This window comes from Chiloscyllium punctatum, chromosome 19, assembly GCF_047496795.1.
Source record: "Chiloscyllium punctatum isolate Juve2018m chromosome 19, sChiPun1.3, whole genome shotgun sequence".
Lineage (NCBI taxonomy): Eukaryota > Metazoa > Chordata > Chondrichthyes > Orectolobiformes > Hemiscylliidae > Chiloscyllium > Chiloscyllium punctatum.
The window spans coordinates 12,240,212-12,261,051 of NC_092757.1; positions in this window are offsets into that span (position 1 = coordinate 12,240,212).

Below are 20,840 nucleotides of genomic sequence, written 5' to 3' on the forward strand. Positions count from 1 at the left end.
CAAGAGGCTGCTGAGTACGATAAGGGCCTATGGTGTCAGACACAAGGTACTAGATTGGACAGAAGCTTGACTGTCTGGCAGAAGGTAAGGAATAGGAATAAAAGGGTCCTTCTCGGGATAGTAGCCAATGACAACTGGTGTTCCGCAAGGGAACCACAACTGTTTACTTTGTACATTAACAATCTAGATGAAGGAACTGTGGGCAATCCACCGAGATTTTTAGATGATGCAAAGGTAGATGGAGGGACAGGTATCATTGAGATGGCAGAAGGCTGCAGAAGGATTTAGACAGGGTAGGAGAGAGGGCAAAGACTGGCAGATGGAGTACACTTGGGAAAGTGCGAGGTGATGCACTTTAGTATGAAGAAGAGAGGCATGGACAATTTATAACTGGGGAGAAAATTCAGAAATCTGATTTGCAGAGTGTTGCGAGTTCCAGTAGGGATCGTCTCAAGGTAAATGTGCAATTGTGTCAGTAGCTAGGAAGGTGCTATATCTGCCAAACACTGTGTTTGAAATCTTATATTCAGCAAAAGAACTGAGTTAACTCTTATAAACAATTATATTTGTTTATTGAACACCATTCATATTAGAACAATAAAATGTATTACAATGTAATGAAAAACACTACAATCTATCTTATAGTTTAACTTAACTTTGAATGATCACATACCACCCGACTGGAAGTTGACCGGATTCCACGTGAAGTCTTCTTGATCTTTTGATGGTCTTGTAGGTGTATTCTCTTTCAGTGGTTATTCACGTGTTACCACTCTCTAAGCGGTTTTACGGTGATTCTTATCCTCCCTATTCTTCACGCCTTTGGTGGTGTGGAGAATCTGTCAATGGAATGATCGGATTCATTTATCCTGATCAATCAGATCCAACTTGGGGTTGTCACATTGATGGCCCAATGGCGACATCTCATTCTCCATTTTAAGGTCCAACTTCAGGTATGTATTACAGGGTCTGTAGCTGTGAGGATTGTTTGCAAACAATCTTTAGGTAGCTGCAGCCTGTTTGGATTCTGCAGCTTGTGGATGAGCACAGAGACTTTGGTCAAGGCTGGGTTCTACCTCCCAGCATGCTTTAATCATGGTTCATCTTTGTAACTCCATGGTAAATCTATTATTGTCCAGCGTAAGTATATTATTTCAGGTGGCCCGCCTGGTCAGAACGGCAAATACAGTGATGACATTTCTTTTGCGATGACTTGAATGGATGGATTTCCGCGGCTCTATAAGACTCTGGTCAGGCCACATTTGGTGTATTGTGTATTGTTTTGGGCCCGATAACTCAGGCAGGATGTACAGCCCGGAATGTGTTCAGAGAACCTTCAAAAGAATGGTCCGAGGAATGAAAAGCTCAAGATATGAGGTCTCTGGGTCTATACTTCTGGAGTCTATAAGGATGAAGGGGTATCGAATAGAAACATACAGACTACAGATTACAGAAACATACTGGTTGCCTGGTAAGAGAAGATTTTGGAAAGATGCTTACACGGTTAGGAGAGAAAGGACTCAGTGACATAGCCTGAGAGTCAAGAGAAAATCTTTAGAACGGAGGTAAGGAGAAACGTCTTCAGCCTGAGAGTTGTGAATCGATGGTGGAATGGTAGTTTCCTTCCCTAAAGGACATCACTGAACCAGGTCAGTATTTTCTTGGCAATCAAATCATAACCACCATCAGTCTCTTAATTCCAGATGTGAATTCAAGCTCTGCCACTTGCTGTGGCAGGATTTGAACCCAGGTCACTCGAACATTATCTGGATTTATCACATAAAAAATCAGTGATAACACCACGAGGCCCCTGACTTGCCCAATCGTCCACAGAGTGACTAACGTGTGCAGTATGATATGCACTGGGATTTGCCTTCACGTTATCCTTGATTTCCTTATCAAGATATGGATGATTTCTCTCCGTTATGTAATTGCTCTTCAGTCATTAGTATCTGCCTAATTATTTGCCAAATTTATTCAGCTATCCTGCCTTTGACTGTTCTTTTCTCCCGCCAGACCACCACAGCCAAATCCTTCCTTAGGCCAGTACAATTATTATTGCCTAACACTAAAATTCTCAAGTATGACTCAGTCTTCACTCTTTCAATCTGAATGTGAAGCTCCAGCATGTTGTGATTACTCCCTCCAAGGCAAAGAACATCTACCAATCTTTCCTTGTTGCATAATATCAAATCTATTTTCGATTAGATGTCCTAAAGTATGGAAACAAGCCTTTCGGCCCAACAGGTCCACACTGACCCTCCAACGAGTTAGCCATCCAGTCCCATTTCCCTCTGAGTAATGTTTCTAACTGTATGAGCAATTTAGCATGACCAATTCACAGGACATGCACATCTCTGGATTGTGGGAGGAAACCCACGAAGACTGGGGGAGAATGTGCAAACTACACACAGACAGTCCCCCGATGCTGGAATCGAACCTGGGACCCTGGTGTTGTGCTAACCACTGAGCCACCATGCCGCCCCATTCTCTGGTTGTTTCCATGACGTCCTCCTCTCAGAAATAATCTCTCATACACTCTATGAATCTTTATTCAAGGATATCACTGTCAAGTTGATAAATGGAGTCAAATTGCATGTTCAAACCACCCATAGTTACTGTCGTGCCTTTGTTACAAACCCACACTCTTTTCTACCTCAAAAGTACTTTGTGGGGACAGTGGCTCTTCCCAAGAGGTTTCTTCTCTGGCTTTTTATTTGCACTGAGACGTTTTCGAATTTTTTGTTTGGCACAAAACACTTTGAAAAGCTTTGAATACCCACTCGCACGATCAAATTTTTATTTTCTTTTCACGAGCTACATTTCACAGTAAATATCGAGGATTTAAGAGGGCTAAAAGTTCTCATGAGATGTCATTAGCAAACAGATTTGAGGAAAATCCTAAAGACATCTTTTCATATTTAAGGAGCAAGAGGGTAACTAGAGAAATGTTTGGCCCACACAAGGACAAAGGAAGAAAGTTACGCATGGAGTCAGAGAAAAAGGGTGAGATTCTTAGTGAGTACTTTGCATCTGTATTCACCAAGGAGAGGGACATGACGGATGTTGAGGTGAGGGATAGATCTCTGAGTACTCTGGGTCAAGTCGACATTAAGAGGGAGGAAGTTTTGGAGACTCTGAAAGGTATCCAGGTAGATAAGCCCCAAGTCCGGAAGGGATCAACAACAGGTTACTGAGGGATGTGAGTATGAAAATAACTCGGGCTTTAACATATATATTTGCAGGATTATTGAACACGGGTGAGGTCCCAGAGGACTGGAGAATTGCTAATATTGTCCCCTTGTTTAAGAAGATAGTGGGGATAATCCAGGTAATTGTAGACCGGCGAGCCTGACATCAGCGGTATGGAAGCTGCTGGAGAAGATACTAAAGGACTTGAGGAAGGTGTTTTATTAGGTTCCCCATGGTCGGCTGATGGAGAAGTTGAAGTCGCATGGGCTCCAGGGTGTTCTATCTAGATGGATAGAGAACTGGCTGGGCAACAGGAGGCAGAGAATACTAGTGCAAGGGGATTTCTCAAAATGGAGACCTCTGACCAGTGGTGTGCAACAGCGATCTGTGCTGGGACCAGAAGGTATTGATTGTCTGATTAGCAAGTTTGCAGATGGCACCAAGATTGTTGGAGTAGCAGATAGTGAAGGGGACTGTCAGGGAATACAGCAAAATATGGATAGATTGGAGAGATGGGCACAGAAATGGCAGATGGAGTTCAATCTGTGCAAGTGCCAGGTAATGCATTTTGAAAGATCCAGTTCAAGAGTGAACAACGCAGTAAATGGAAAAGTATTGGGGAAAATTGTCGTACAGCATGACCTGAGTGTTTAGGTCCATTGTTTCCTGAAGATGCCAACGCAGGTCAGTAAAGTGGTAAATAAGACACACGGCATGCTTTCCTTCATTGGATCAGGTGTTGATTACACGAGTTGGCAGGTCATGTTACAGTTGGTTTGGTTTGGTTTGGTTTGGTTTGGTTTGGTTTGGTTTGGCCGCATTTGGAATACTGTGTATATTTCTGGTCACCACATTAGCAAAAGGATGTGGATGCTTTGAATAGGCTACAGAGTAGGTTAACCAGGATGCTACCTGGGATGGACGGTGCTGGTTATGAAGAAATTGTGAGTAGATTAGGACTATTTTCATTACAAAGACGAAGGTTGAGGTCTACAATATCAAGACAGATATACACTGGGTGGATAGCAAGAAGCTTTTCCCCCAGATTGTGCAACTCAACTACTCATGAGTTTAAAGTGAAAGTGGAAAGGTTGAGGGCAGATATATGTGGGAGGTTCTTTACACATAGGGCGGTGACAGCCTGGAACGTGTGGCCAGTGGAGGTGGTAGGGGCAGGAACGATAGCGTTATGTAAGATGTATTTGGACAGAAACATGAATGGGCAGGGAGTCGAGGGATACAGACCCTTCGACAATAGGTGACAGGTTTAGAAAATAGGTGGATCTGGATCAGCACAGGCTAGGAGGGCCGAAGGGTCTGTTTCTGTGTTGGAATGTTCTTTGTTCTTTATCATTCATTCTAAAAATAGCAAGTTTTCAATTTATTGTATGCTACACTTTAATAACATAGAGGATTTATTTATTTGATAGTGCATGTCAAATTATTGTCATTTCTAAATTACAGTCACAAAGTCAAAGAGCTGGACAGCATGGAAACAGACCATTCGGTCCAACATGTCCATGCCGACCAGATATCCCAACGCAATCTCGGTCCACCTGCCAGCACTCAACCCACATCCCTCTTAATACTTTCTATACACAACCAGACACCATTTAAATGTTGAAGTTGGACTAATCTCCACCACTTCCTCTTGCATCTTATTCCAAACACGTACAACCCGTTGAGTCAAAATGTTGTCTCTTACATCTATTTTACGTTTTTCCCTTCCCAACTGAAACCTATGTCCTCTAGTTCTGGACTCCACCATGCCAGGGAAAAGACCTTGCCTATTTACCCTATCCATGCCCCTCATGATTTTCTAAACCTCTTTTTAGATCAGCCCTTAGTTTCCAAAGTTTCAGGGAAAACAGTCCCAGCTTGTTCAACCTACAACCTTGACAACATGCATGTAAATCTTTTCTGAACCCTTTCAAGTTTCAAATGATCTATCAGACCCTGGGTTTTTTTTCCACATTTATGCATTTTAAGACATCCAGCATTTCTTCCTCTGTAATTTGGCCATTTTTCAAGATGTCACCATCTATTTTTCCATATGTCTACATCTCCCATGTCTTTCTCCTGAGTAAACACTGATACATAATACTCGTTTAGTGTCTCTCCGATCTCCTGCGGCTCCACACAGTGGCACCTTGCTGATCTTTGAAGACTCTATTCTCTCTCTATTTACCATTTTGTTCTCAATTTATTTGTAAAATCCTTTTTGTTTCTCGTTAAATCTATTTGCAAAAGCTAACTCATGTCCCAGTTTTGCCTTCCTGATTTCCCTTTTTTGTATACTCCTCCTGCCTTTATACTCTACTAAGGATTCGCTCGATCTTTTCTGCCTGTACCTGTCATATCCTTCCTTCTTATTCTTAACCAGACCCTCAATTTCTTTAGTTATTCAGCACTCTGTATACCTACCAGTCTTTCCTTTCACCCTAACAAGAATACGCTGTCTCTGGACTCCGGCTATCTACTTTCTGAGGGCTTCCAATTTTCTAGCCATCCGCTTAACTGCGAATATTTGCCGCCATCAGCTTTGGAAAGATCTTTCCTAATACCGTCAAAATTGACCTTTCTCCAATTTAGAATTTCAACTTTTTGACATAGTGTATTCTTTTGCCTCATTATTTTAAAACTAATAGAATTTTTGGCAAATATCTAAAGCTCACACATTTCAGGTGAGAAATTAAATCGATTGATTATATTTAAATGTGTAAGAATTATAATTCTTTTTGAATGTTCAATCATTGACTCAGTCTGAACATTCAATCAGTTATAGGTCAACCATTTTGTAAATGATAGAGCGACAATGTATGAATTTGAATAATGAGATTCAAAGTGTAATTGTAATCACCAAAATAGTACAAAAGAAAATGTGCATTCTTTACTTTTGTATCATAAAAGGTAGTTCAATGTTTATATTTTGATTCCATCAATATGGAATTAATTTTATTGTTTTCAGAGATGATGCAGTTATTGTTCAGTTGAATAAATGTACCTTATACCTTATTATTGCCCAATTCACAAACATGGCAAACCCCTGATTATTGTTCAGGTCAGTAAACCCATTACTTTGCATCATGACCGACATTAAAAGTGGATTCCAAAAGGGTGAATTCGGGTAAAGTGCTACTGGACCTCACAGTTGCATGCAGCACTGAGTGAGACGCAGGCCTGCTCATGAATCTGTCCAGAGAACTTCCATCCTGGGTCAGGGCAGTCATTCAAATATTCCCTCACAGAGAATCATTTGGAATCCACCTTGAGCAGGTGGAAAGAAGCTAACAGGCTATCACTGCCCTCAGTGTAGGTACAAATGCTGTCTAAATTAGATACCAATGACTGACCAGGAATTCGGTGTTACAAATTCATCTTCAGACAAGACTGGTCCATTGAGCAGATGTATGGACATGGAGTGTCAGAATCACACTGCACAAGTTCCTTGTGGTGATGACATCTGTCATGTCCTCCAGACTCCATACATCTGTCTCCTGGACCAGACACTGTGTGAAAACGTTCATAATTGACAGTCTATTGCAGCATCTTGTGTCTCACAGTGAACCCTCTGAAACTATATCAAATAGTACCTTCATATTCACCAGTATCAAAATAAAATTGTATATGTTTGTGGTTTGTCAGATACTAATTCATAGGACACCCAACAGAATTTTTCTGAAAAATCCAGGAGCAAACGGCAAGACAAGAATCATTTTAATGACTGAACTTGATGGAATTTCTCTGGCCTCGGTAACCACGCATATTGTGCTGGCACATCGGTGAATGTAACAATGCACATCAAAACTGGAAGTCTTGGTCGAACGCCCCATCCCAGCTTCCTGACCACACACACGTCACTCCCTCACACGCCTCACTCCTTCGCACACCTCACTCCCTCAAACAATCACCAACTGACGAGAATCCACAAACTGAGTGAAATTTGGAACACAGAACAGTACAGCAAAGTAAGAGCCCTTCAGCCCTCAAAGTATTGCTGGCCTTTTATCCTACTCTTCGATCAGACTAACCTACATAACCTTCAACGTACTAACTCCCATGTGCCTATCCAAAAATCTTCTTAACTATCCCCAATGTATCTGACTCTACTACCACCGCTGGTGCTGCATTCCGCCCACGCACCACTCTCTGAATAAAGAACCTACCACTGACATCTCCTTTAAACCTTCCTCTAATCACCTTAAAGTTACGCTTCTTGTTGACAGCCAATTTTGCCTTGGGAAAAAGCTCTGGCTTTCCACTCTATCTATATCTCTCTACATCTTGTCCACCTCTATCATGTCACCTCTCATCCTTCTTCGCTCCAGTGAGAAATGCCCTAGCTCTCTCAACCTTTCTTCCTAAGACATGGCCTCCAGTCCTGGCAGCATCCTGGTAGATCTGATCTGCACACTCTCTGAGACTTCCACATGTTTCCTATAATGAGGCATCCAGAACTTAACACAATATTCCAAGTGTGGTTGAACCACAGCTTTATAGAGCTAAGCATTGAACTCACTGCTCTTAAACTCAATCCCCCTGTTAATGTAAGCCAACACACCATATGCTTTCTTAACATTCCTGCAAACTTGGTGTCAACTTTGTGGGATCTATGGGTATGGAGACAAATATTCCCATGTCAGTCCACACAGGCAAGACTTTTGACTTTAACCCGGTATTGTGTATGCACATGCAACCTTCCAAAATAAATCGCTTCACAATTTTTAAGGTTGAACTGTATCTGACACTTATCAGTCCAGATCTACAAACTGTCAATGTCCTCTTGTAACCCATACCAACCTTCCACACTATCCACAACTCAACCAACCTTCATGTCATCGGTAAAAGTAATAACCCGTTATTCCACTTCCTCATCAAAGTCATTTATAAAAATCACAAATAGCTCAGGTTCTAGAGCGGATCCCTGTGGAACATCATTGGTCACTGATGTCGAGGCTGAATATTTTCCAACTGCTACCACCCTCTGTCTTCTATGGGCCAGCGAAGTCCATATCCAGACAGCCACATTTTCCTGCTTCCAATTACTCCTTAACTTCTGGATGCGCCGACAACGGGGAACCTTATCAAACGCCTTGCTAAAATTCTTGTTCACCACATCTACTGGTCTATCTTCAGCAACGTGATTTTTTCACATCTTCAATGAATGGTCTGGTCCAAAAGGACATAGCTGCGAGACTGAATCTGCACCGGGGCAGGGGGGAATTACTGAGAGGGAGAAAGATACTTGACCTCATCTTCACCAATCCACTGCTGCAGACACATTGATCGATGACCATATTGGGAATGGTGACTTCCACGCGCAGTATTCCTGGAGACAAAGTCCCACATTTACGTGTGTGTTTGTACACACACACATACATGCACACACGTGTGAGAGCTACTACCACCAGACTAAATGGGACAGATTTAGAAGAGGTCTAGAACTCAGCACTGACCTGTGTGAGGTGATTCGAGTCATTACCAACAGCAGCCGAATTGTACTCCAGAACAATTTTCACTGTCACCGCCTGGCATATGCTCCACTTTATACTGACCATCAAGCCAGGGGATAAACCCTTGCTCAATGGAGAACACAGGAGGGCCTGACAAGACCAGCGCAAGCTACACCTCACAATGAGGTGACGTTACCCTACAGGACCACTTTCTCACCAAATAGCATAAACAGCCAGTGACAGACAGATCTAACCAACAAATCAGACCTAATCTCTGCAATCCTGTCACATACAGTCAGGGTGAATTGTGCGTTAAATTAAAAAACTAATTTGAGGAGAAAGATACACAAATATCACCTTCCTCAGTGATGGAAGAGCTCAGCACAACAATAGAAAAGATAAGGCTAAACATTCACAACAATGTTCAGACAGAAGTATGGATGGGAAGATCTATTTTAGTCTCCTCTTGTTGGCAATTATCAGTTAATTCAATTCATTTTAGTTCGGTATCTCCAAGTGGCTGGAGGGATGAGATAATGCAAAAGCTGTGGGCCCTGAGGACATTCCATTCAAGTTGTTCCTGCAGGGATATTGAACTGAAACCGACCTGAAAATGTGGGAAACTATCCGGGTGTGTCCTGTACACACACAGACGAAACATCAGACAATCAATGACTGCCACATTGCTCTAATCCCTGTCATTAATAAAGGGATGGAAGATGTCACCTACAGTGTGAGCAAGCAGCACTGCCTCTGCTCCAACCTGCTCACTGAAGCTCAGTTTCGGCTCTGCCAGGGCCATTCATCCCTTGGGCTCATTGAAGCCTTGGGTTAACGATGTACAATAAGAAAACACACAGATGAATTCTGCAGGTGAGGCGACAGTGACTGCACTTTTAACATCAACATAACTGCATTTGACCAAGTGTAGTATCCAGGATTAACGGCAAAACCAGAGCAAATAGGTCTCGTCTGCACTGGCTGAAGTTGTACCTGGCACAAACGATGGTGGTCGGGGTTGGTGGAGACCAGCCATCTCAGCTCCAGGACAGCTCTGCAGCAGTTCCCCAGGGGAGAAGTGTCTGGGTAAGCCTGTAAATCAGAATTGGAAAAGTAAGGCACTATACCCCTATAGGATGATAGGGCTGCTCTCTCGTTAGACAGAGACGACTGGTGGTAGTTTAATTGATGCCTCAAGTAAGGGAGAGGTTGGGTAGGACAGTTCTTCAATCACCCCAGTCAGTGCAGGGATTGAACCCACACTGTTGGCATTAATATCTCGCTATCCAACTGATTGAGCTAACCAAGTCCTCACACAGTTCCTTGTGGTAGATATTGTAATATTATCCCATTCAGATATGCTGTTAAACACATCCTGAGAAGGTGTAACTAGACACAAACTTCCTAAATCAGAGAGAGGGACAGGATCAGTGAGGTATGAGAGTGATATCTGCCCGAGGCCCAATCATCGATGACCATCGCGACAGTGTAAATTCACAAATGGGGATGTTTGCCATTGTTGTTTGCCAATGTTCAATGCCTTCAGGAATTACTCAGATACTGAAGAAGTCCTTGTCTAAATGCAACAAGGACACGGAAATATGCAGGTGTGTGCTTAAAAGTGACAAATACAATTTCCATTACATATATGCCAGACAACGATTTCCACTAACAATAGAAAATTGAACGTATACTCTAACGTTCAATGCCACCACCATCACTGAACACCCAAGTAGCAATATCCAGGGGATTACCGTTAACCTGAACTGGACTGACCATACGATTTCATTACCCATTCCTGTGAAGGGCTTATGTTAAAACATCGACTCTCCGGTACCTCAGATACGGCCTGACCAGTTATGCTTTACCAGCGCCACACTTTGACGTATGTAAATTAACTGGCCACCAGAAAATGTTCAGGAGCTAGGAATCCTGCAGAAATAACTCACTTCATGATCTCCAAAAGCCTGTCCCCCATCGATAAGACACATGTTGAATATGGGTGTGATGAAATACCCTCCATTTCCTTGGGTGAGTGCAGCTTCACCCCTCATCCACTGACACTCAGTAGTAGAAATTCCTGCCATTTACACGGTGCTCTGCAGAATTTTACCAAGGCTCCTTAGAACGCACCTCTGAAGCATGACCATCAAGAGGAACAAGGGAAGCAGATACGTGGGACCCCCACCATGTTCGCGTTCTGTTCCAAGCCATCTACCATCCTGATTGGGAAGTATATTGCTGTTCCTTCAGTGTCACTGTTTCAAGGTCCCTCCCGAATCGTAAGTCTAACTACAACACATGGACTCCAGTGGTTCAGTGCAGCAGCTCACCACCACCTTTTCAAGGGCAACAAGGGACAGAAAATAAATACAGGTCCAAACATTTTCCATGAATAAATTAACATGACAAATATTGTCCAAACGTGCCCAATGCTGTACACTACTTTGGGTTTTGTGAGCTCAGACTGGTTAGGTTCAGTCCGTAGCTTGCTTGTTGTCAAATGCTGAAGGGTTAATCTGTCGCTCTCTCAGAGGCATGTCCTACATACCGAGCGTCACATTGACATTGACATTCACACCCAACATTCCTGAGCTCTGAAGCAACTCAAAATATACTCATATCTGACTAACATGTTTAAACACACAGTGGAATTGTTAACACAAAAATGATAATGAGTGAACATTACCAGGGAGAAAGTGAGGACTGCAGACGCTGAAGATCAGAGTAAGGAAATGTGGTTCTGAAAATGCACAGCCATCCAGGCACCATCTGAGAAGCAGGAGAGTCGACTATTAGTTCACAACATTAATACAAAGGAAAATAATTGCGTATTTTCAAAGTTTGTGCACTTAATAGTAATGTGGTCTTGGATGTCGGAAAGAGATTCATAATTTCAATTCTCCTTACTGTGAGTTGTGCACTGTTTTCATCATATTATTGTTATAAAAGTGAACGGAATAAATGGGTGGATTTTGTGCATATTGGACAATCTAAATGTTGGTACTATGAAAGGATGTCGGACCTTCAGTAAAGAGACTTTGCTGTTAACGGTTAGAACAATGCTGCAAACACGTAAACAGAAATTTCCAGCTCAAGTCATACACAAGGACGTTGGGCTGGGTTCAAACTGGCCATCAATGGAGCTGCACAATTCTGTTTGCATACTGACATTGTGGAGGTAATATGCATTGGATATCGTTTGTGAGGGATTCAATGTATGATGCCATGTGCTGCAGTAGTCCATCACTTTATAACACCTTCATTCAGGATCGGGTCCAAGGGGCAGAATTACAGAGTTTAGGGATACACCAGAAGAAATATCCTTGCAAGACATGGTTGTTTACAGGTCATTGTTATAAATGTTGAACTGCGTCTGGACCAGCACCATGTGCTAGTCCATTGAACAGTCTGCCCCACACGCATCTCCCTGTTCTTCAGGTATGTCTGTAACGAGTCTATTGTGAGGGATTGTGTGAGTAACTGACCAGCTCCAGTTTGGAAGCTCTCTGGACAGATTTTGGAGATGGCCCATGTTTTAGAGGTCATGGTGAGGGCCAGTAACACTGTTTCTGAATTAAGGCTATTTCTCAAAGTCATTTTCAACAGCTTTGCCGCCTGCAAGACGGTGAATTCACTGATCTGAACATGAATTGGCTGTTTACTACAGTCACTGAAACTGTAATAGTTAGGTGTGCGCTCTGGTAAATCAATTATGTTCACTTCAATTGTTTTCAACTGAAAAATATTGATGTTTGGTTTATTTTAAAATATGCAAGAAATAAAGTGATGTTAATTCTTCACTGTACAAAATGTAAAATTGACCTGTTGCATAGTTCAAACAGACTCATCAAGCAACAATCAGTTATTGTCTGGAAAGCAAGATTATGTGAACAGGACTATGTCCCAGAAAATATCACCACCTTCTCTGGTAGGTTATGTCCCACTGAAAGGACACAGCCAGGCAGAAGGGGGCAGCTCCTTTGCATATAGTCAGCATAGGGCAGCATGGTGGCTCAGTGGTGAGCACTGCTGCCTCACAGCACCAGGGATCCATGTTTGATGCCAGCCTTGGGCAACTGCCTATGTGGAGTTTACACGTTCTCCCCATGTCGGCAGGGGGGTTTCCTCCCACAGTCCAAAGATGTGCAGCTCAGATGAATTGGCCATGGTGGTGGGTTGCAGTTTGGTGTGGACTGGTTGGGCTGAAAGGTCTGTTTCCGTACTGTAGGAAATCTATTCTAATGAGAGTGCTCAGCATTGATTCTGGATCCAAAAGGCTGCTAGACTGCTCTTCAGCAGGTTATGGGTGAATTCATAAAAGGGAAATATATAATTGAATACATCGTCAATGATCTGACTTCTGCAGATACCCCTCTCCATTTCATATATCGGTAAGAATGGTCACTACACAGTCCTTATAGGGAGCAAGGGCTATCTTCACATTTTGCAGACCCTTCACACAATGATATGTACTGCATGGTACAGACATTAAACAGATTACGCAACTAATGACGATGCATCCATGAAGTACAATGGCCCATCGGCGACGGCAGCAGCATCATATTCTGTACAACTCATACAGTCTGCAACTACCTGTACCGACATACCTCCCACTGTACAGTAACCATCACGCCCCGGCTCACCTCCCACTAACAGTAACCATCATGACCCAACATACCTCCCACTGCACAGTACCCATCACAGCCCGACATACCTCCCACTGTACAGTAACCATCACAGCCCGGCCAACCTCCCACTATACAGGAACCATCATGACCCATCATACCTCCCACTGCACAGTAATCATCAAGGCCCGATATACCTCTCACTGTACAGTACCTGTCATGGACTGACAAACCTCCCATTGTAGAGGAACTGTCCTGGACCGGCATACCTCCCACTGTACAGTAGGCATCACGACCCGACATACCTCCCATTGTACAGTGACCATCACGGCCGGACATACCTCCCACTCTACAGTAACCATCACGGCCTGACATACCTCCCAACGTACAGTAACCACCACGGCCCGACATGCCTCCCACTGTACAGTACCTGCCAGGGCCCAGCATAGCTCCCACTGTACATTAACCATCACGGGCCGGAATACCTCCCACTGTACAGTAACCATCACATCCCAACATACCTCCCACTGTACAGTAACCATCACTGCCCGACATACCTCCCACTGTACAGTAACCATCACACCCCGACAGACCTCCCACTGTACAGTAACCATCACACCCCGACAGACCTCCCACTGTACAGTAACCATCACACCCTGACATACCTCCCATTGTACAGTAAACATCACGGCCTGACATACCTCCCACTGTACAGTAACCATCAAGCCTGACATACCTCCCACTGTACAGTACGCATCACGGCCCGACATACCTCCCATTGTACAGTAACCATCACGGCCCGACATACCTCCCACTGTACAGCAACCATCACAGCCCGCTATACCTCCCACTGTTCAGTAACCGTCACGGCTCAAAGATCCTCCCAGTCTACGGGAGACATCAAGTGCGGGCTTGGTGGCTCAGTGTTTAGCACCACTCCCTCACAGCACCAAGGTCCTGCGTTCGATTTTGACCTAGAGTGACTAACTGTGTGGAGTGTGCACATTTCCCCCATATCTACATGTGTTTGCTCCGACAGTCCAAATATGTGCAGGCCTGGTGAATTGGCCACACTCAATTTCTAAGTGTTTTAGTCAGAGGGAATTGGGTGTGGGTGTTACTCTTCACAGGGTTGACGTGGTTTGGTTTGACAGAAGGGCCTGTTTCCACACTGTCGGAAATCTATTCTACTCTCCAATGTTCATGTCAGGAATATGATGGAAAAATCACTTGTCTGAATGAGTGCAGCTCCAACAGTATTTTAGCATGGACTTTATCGAGCAACAGGTAACACAGTTGCATGGGGAGGGTCATGTCTCACAAACTTGATTGAATGTTCGGTGGAAGTGACAAAATTGATTGATGAGGGCATGAGGCTTGATGTTGGCCGTTTGGACTTTAGCAAGGCCTTTGATATGGATCCTTATGGCAGACTTATAAAGAAGGTGAAGTGAAGTGGGATCGGCGGTCAGTTCGTAAGATGGATAGAGAAATGCTTGTCCATAGAAGACAGATCAGTGGTGGAACAGTGTTTTTGTGACTGGGGATCTGTAAATAGATTGGCGGAGTTGCAGATTGTGAGGATTGCTATAGAATACAAAAGGATATGTGTCAGCTGCAGATTTGGAGAGAGAAAACACAGATGTAACTTTATTTGGACAATTGTGACGTGATGCATTTTGGAAGGTCTAATGCAGGAGAGAAGTATAAAGTGGATGGAAAAATACTGATTGCATCAACATTCGAAGGGATGAAGGTGTACGCTCGACAGTTCCCTGAAAGTGGCATCACGGGTGGATAGGGTGATCAAAACGACTGTTGGCAAACTTGCAGACAGGCATTGGAGCATACAGTATGAAAGTTATCAGGTAATATTGCAGCTGTAGAGAAACTTTTTTCAAGGTACATTTAGAATATTTTGTATAGTACTGGTTGCCACACGATGTTGAAGTGTTGGAGAGGATACGGAAAAGTTTTGCCAGGATGTTGTCGGTTTGGGGGGTATTAGCCAGAAGGAGTAATTGAACACACATGGTTTGTTTGCACCTGGGCATTACTGGCTATGGGGCTACCGGATGGATATTTACAAAATTACCAGAGGCATAGACAGAAGGACAGTTACAGGCTTTTTTCCCAAGAGTATAAATATCAATTACTCAGGACCGTATGTTTTCGCTTAAAGTGAGAAAGTTAAGGAGATGTGATTGGTAAGCTTTTTTTTGCTTTTGGACAGAATGTGAAAGTGCTGGGAATGCACTGACAGAAGGGAAGAAGTCAATATAGCAAGTTTTAAGAGGGACCTTGGCACAAATATGAGTAAGTTGGGAACAGAATGGCATAGAGGGTGTTGGAGCAAAAACTTTTGTTTGAACTTGAGAAAGGCATCATGTGTCAGTGCGGGCTTGCTGGGATGAAGGGCCTGTTCCTGAGCTGGACTGTTCATTAAGAGAAGATATGAGCACGGGAGTGGCGAGATGGTCACTGAATGATTACTGATGATCAACAGCCATATTATTGTGGATCCTACCCCCCCCCCCCCCCCCACCCACCGCCCGCCACCAACTTGAAGCTTCATATCCTCCCCTACTGTGGGGAAACTCATTATGGAGAATTTGACATGAAAGTCAGACCTGGTACGTGGTGACTCCATCTCGCCCCTCGCTCCTGCAGAATTCTATCTTGGACACCAACGTCTCGGACGACACTGCATGAACAGAAGCTGCATGTACTCCACACCCACCAATGACACATGCCAGTCTCACAATGCATTTCCAGCACAGCGCCGACTCACTGACAGTACGTTTCAGTACTTCGATGCTGCAGCTCAGGGTGCACTGACAACTCTCATTGCAATGCTGCTGCAAGGACACTGTGCTCAGGGACACACACCCAGCGCATGGACTGTCCCTCTGGGTTGCTCACTCCGTATTTGTACACACTCAATGTTGCTGCAAGGACACTGTGCTCAGGCACACACGCCCAGCTCATGGATTGGCCCTCTGGGCTGCTCACTCCGTACACACTCCGTATACACTCCTTACCCACTCACTCTGAGCTGTCTTTAATGCTCACAGAATTATTGACTTGTCTTACCCTACCTTCAGCAGTGTTTCCCCACAGCCAGAGCTACTCGGCCCTCCGACCTGCTGTATTGTCTTGGTGTTTAGCACAGACATAAACGCAGGAAGCTTGATATCATTGTCCACAGTCAGTCACGGTCACGGTGCCCAGCACAATGAGTCAAGGGGAGTTTCAGATCGCAGTCTAGGGGTTTGGGCACAGTCAGTCAGCCTCTCGTGGTTGTCAGGGTCAGGATCCTTCCCCTGTGAGGGCAAGAGGAGCTGAATGTTGGGCTGTCTCATAGCGCTCTTTGTTCTTTCTGCCTTATTGTGGGATAGTTCCTTCTGGAATGATAGAATTATCAAGATATATTAGGGATATGGAAGTGGTTGGTACAGTTGTTAGTGCTGGGACAGCTGAGGGAAAGATGCGGAGGTGACCTGAGTGAGTGATTGGGCTGCAGACACCAGGCGAGCGGGACAGAGAAGAGGTTAGAGAAAGAGCGAGAGAAGTTACTGCATTCAGTGAGAGTGGGAGAACATGAGTATTGGTGGGAGGTGGGTGCATTAACAGAGAAAGAGAGAGAGAGAGGGCAAGGTCACAAAGTGCAGATGATGGCACTTAACCCTGGTCACTGACGTCCTTCCTACACTGTTGGGCATTCACCCAGAAGGCTGGCACCTCACTGGCCCACGGGTCAATCTCAGACAAGCCAGCAGGTCTGGTGTTATGGCTTCCCCTGCAAGTCATAGAGATGAACGGCATGGAAACAGACCCTTCGGTCCAACCTGTCAATGCCGACCAGATATCCCAACCCAATTAGTCCCACCTGCCAGCACCTTGCCTATATCCCTCTAAACCCTTCCTATTCATATACCCATCCAAATGCCTCTTAAATGTTGCAATTGTACGAGTCTCCACCACATCCTGTGATAGCTCATTCCATATATGTACCATCCTCTGCGTGAAAACGTTGCTCCTTAGATCTCTTTTATATCTTTCCCCTCTCATCCTAAGTCTGTGCCCTCTTGTTCTGGACTCCCCGACCTCATGGAAAAGACTTTGTCTATTCATCCTGGAGGAAGATAATGTCCCTGTCCTGCACCATGCCATCCACCAGAACCTCAGGTGCTCAGCCATAAAATGGAGCACTCAGTTTACTACCTTTCCCAGTCGCCGCAGCCCCACCTCTCCCTCCACCATCATGTCCAGGGCAGTTTCAGATTGACAATCCAAGAGTGTAATGACTTTTTAAAAATGGCATCTGTGACAGAGAATCCGGTGCATTCTGGGATATCCAGGCAGTGGGCAGTTTTTATGCATATAACAAACCGGAAAATACTCATTGGGCTCGGATCAGATGTAAGAAGGGACATAGAGGTAGGGAAGGTAGTTAATGATGCAGTTTGAGGATGTTATCATGAGAACATTCACTTAGACTTGTGGAGAAAAAACCTCCATGAATGAGTTTGACAAAGTTAAAAGATTCAGTCCCTTGTCTTGTGCAGATTTTGTCGTGCAAAATATTGTAAGTTGTAAACTTAGAGAGACAGAGGACCTATAAAGAAGATTCACATCCTTGTGAGTGACGAACACACTTATCCAGACTCTTAAAAGAAGCTGTGGAGAAAAATCCCCTGGCATGTTTGCTCATTGTCCATCATTTTCCATTCCTCACTGGATACAGGCAAAGTGTCAGAGACCTGCTGATATTGTAGCTTGGTTTAGTATGAAGCAAGGGTCTGATTGAATACTTACACATCAGAATTCTGCGAGGCAGAAAGAATATTCCCTTAGAAAATCCCAGGACTGTCAACCTGAATTTCTGCCGGGAAAGCTGTGTGCAATTAATCCGGCTGTTGGGTTTTCATACAAAGGCTCGTACAGTTGATGTGACTTACTTGATTTGATGAGCGCTAACATAGCAGTCTGCTTGAAAATGGAAGCTATGAGGTCCAGTTGAATGTAACAAGCAACATGGAGAAGTGCAGGTCAAGTCGTTTAGGGACAGAAATAATACACAATAAATGAGCATACTGTCAGTGTCGACAGATCCTAATATAAATACCTCCCTATTTCTCCCTTTTGTTAGCTTTGACAAAGGGTCAGTTAGACTCGAAACGTCAGCTCTTTTCTTTCCTTATAGATGCGGTCAGACCTGCTGAGATGTTCCAGCATTTTCACTTTTCGTTTCAAATTCCGGCACCCTGAAGGTAGCCGGGCTCATCAATAATCCAGATGCAGCAGCAAATGGCACCACTTCCGCTTTCAGTTCAAGTGCAGAATGTAAGAGCAGGAAACGTATACTAGAAGTGTCTAAGTAATTAGTTCAGTCTGTGTGTTGCATGTATCTCTGGTCACGATATCACTTGGAAGGATGGAATTAGAATGGCGAGTGTACAGGAAGAATGTGACGATTGCAGATGCTGCTGGAAATTAGAGTCAAAGAGTATGGTGTGGGAAAATCACAGCAGGTCAGGTAGCATCAGAGTGCCAGGAGAATTAACGTTTCGAGCATGTTTCACTCTTGGAGATGGTGCAGAAGATATTAGTTATCCTGGGAAACTGATAATGTAATTATGAGGGAAGTTTGAATTGGAGGATGCTGAGTTGAGATTTGATTCCTGCACAAGTTGTCAAAAGCCTGGATAGAGAGGGAGAGACTGTCTTGCTCTTATTGGAGAGCTCATTTACCAGCAGCAAATACTTAATGTAATTGGTTGAAATATTAGAGAAGTGGTGAGGAAAGTTGTTATTGCACCCAGAGTAAGGAAGGGATCTAGGAGTCATGCATGTAAGCCGAGTCGAGGCAAAAACTCTGGAAAATTTTTAAAATGTGCCTGGATCTGAACCTGAAGTCATACAGTCTCTGTGGTACCATAATAATATTTTTTTTTTGAAAGGATGAATCTGGGTGGCACCTTCTTTTCAGTCAGTGCAGCCAATTTCGAGAGTAATCGTCTCTGTGTTGTAGCAATTTCTGATATTTAGACAATATCTAGGGAATCAATGTAAAGGAATGGGGGAGAGGACAGAGAGGAGTAGTGTGTAAATTTATTAGCGTCACAATAATACTGATCCCAGCCTTTATGCAGAATGCTATTTCACTTTTGGTCTTTTTCTACTTCTTGTATAAATACTGAAAGCCTTTGATGATCCGGATCTCAGTCTTGGTCACACTGCAGCCATATCGGTCTTGTTTCATTCTATTTGTTCGACTATTTCATCGGCCTGGTTGAAAAAACAGGAAGGAATTTGGGGATGAGAGCAAGTGCCAGAAACCATGCTGAATGTAAATTTGGGAAATGTTTACAGAGACAGGAAGGCGTGCGAAGACAGTGGGATATTACAGAAATATGGATTGCTCTAGTTGCTGAAGGAGATTACAAGGACAAAACTATAGTTTCAGGTTTTGGTTGAACTGAAAAATGAGCTGGACTCTCCAGGAAACCTGATGAAAATGATACCTGTGTCTGTCTGGATCAGAAAAAGAATCCAACGGATGTGGGAAGGCTAGGTTGTGTTGTGAGAAGTGGTCAAGGCACACAAGGCCTACAGACAGAGCTCACACTGTGACACGTGAACCGATCTGTCCTGCCATAACGATTCGGGTCAATGATGCAGACTGCATTCACACCAGATGAAATAAAAGTTTTGTTTTCATAAAATACTTCTCAATTTTAACATTTCAGGAAATGAAAACTTAATCTTATCTGAGGCTCCTTTGAGTTGACCCTGGTCAAGAATTCCTACCTGGTAATTGCAGTCTTTCAGCAGTCACTTCTGTTGTAACAATGTCAGTTCGGAATCACATGCAGATATGTGAAATGAGTCCCACAGTCAGATCAGGAGAACCCCCTGCTTCCAGCCATGTCTGAATATCGTCAGCTGCTCTCACCTATCCTGGATCTGAAATCCCAAATACGATTTGGACAGTTACACACTCTGCCCAGCCTTTGCAGTGTCAGCTTCTCGCATTTATTCCAACATAGAGTCCCACAGTTCGAACAGGCAGATCCCAAACTCAATAATAAACCCATACATTTGCAGTTGAATTGCATTTTTCCATCTGCAAATTACAGCCGAACAGGCAAACCACAGATTTTTTTCTCTGTGCCTACAAATATCAGTCCCTGTGACATTCCTCATGTTCTGTCACCCTTCCTATCTCTATAAATCTTCTACTTTCTACAAACAGTCATGTATCCTCCAATCTCAAAATCTACTCGAACACCCGAAAATCCATTCCTCCTCCTGGAGAAAGTCACAGACATACAGGCAGATCGAGTTTGTGAATGAGATTAGAGATAATAAGGACTTTATAGGTGAAGGGGTTTGAGATAGATAGCTTGCAGAAGTCAAAAGAAAACCTTGGCACTGCAGGAGATTAATAAGACGAGGTTCTCCTGAAAAGAATATGACCTTTCTTGCAATATTTCATGGAAAGTATTGCAGTAGCGGGAGGAATTTCAGAGACAGTGAGGTTTGAAGGAGCTAATGAAGATTC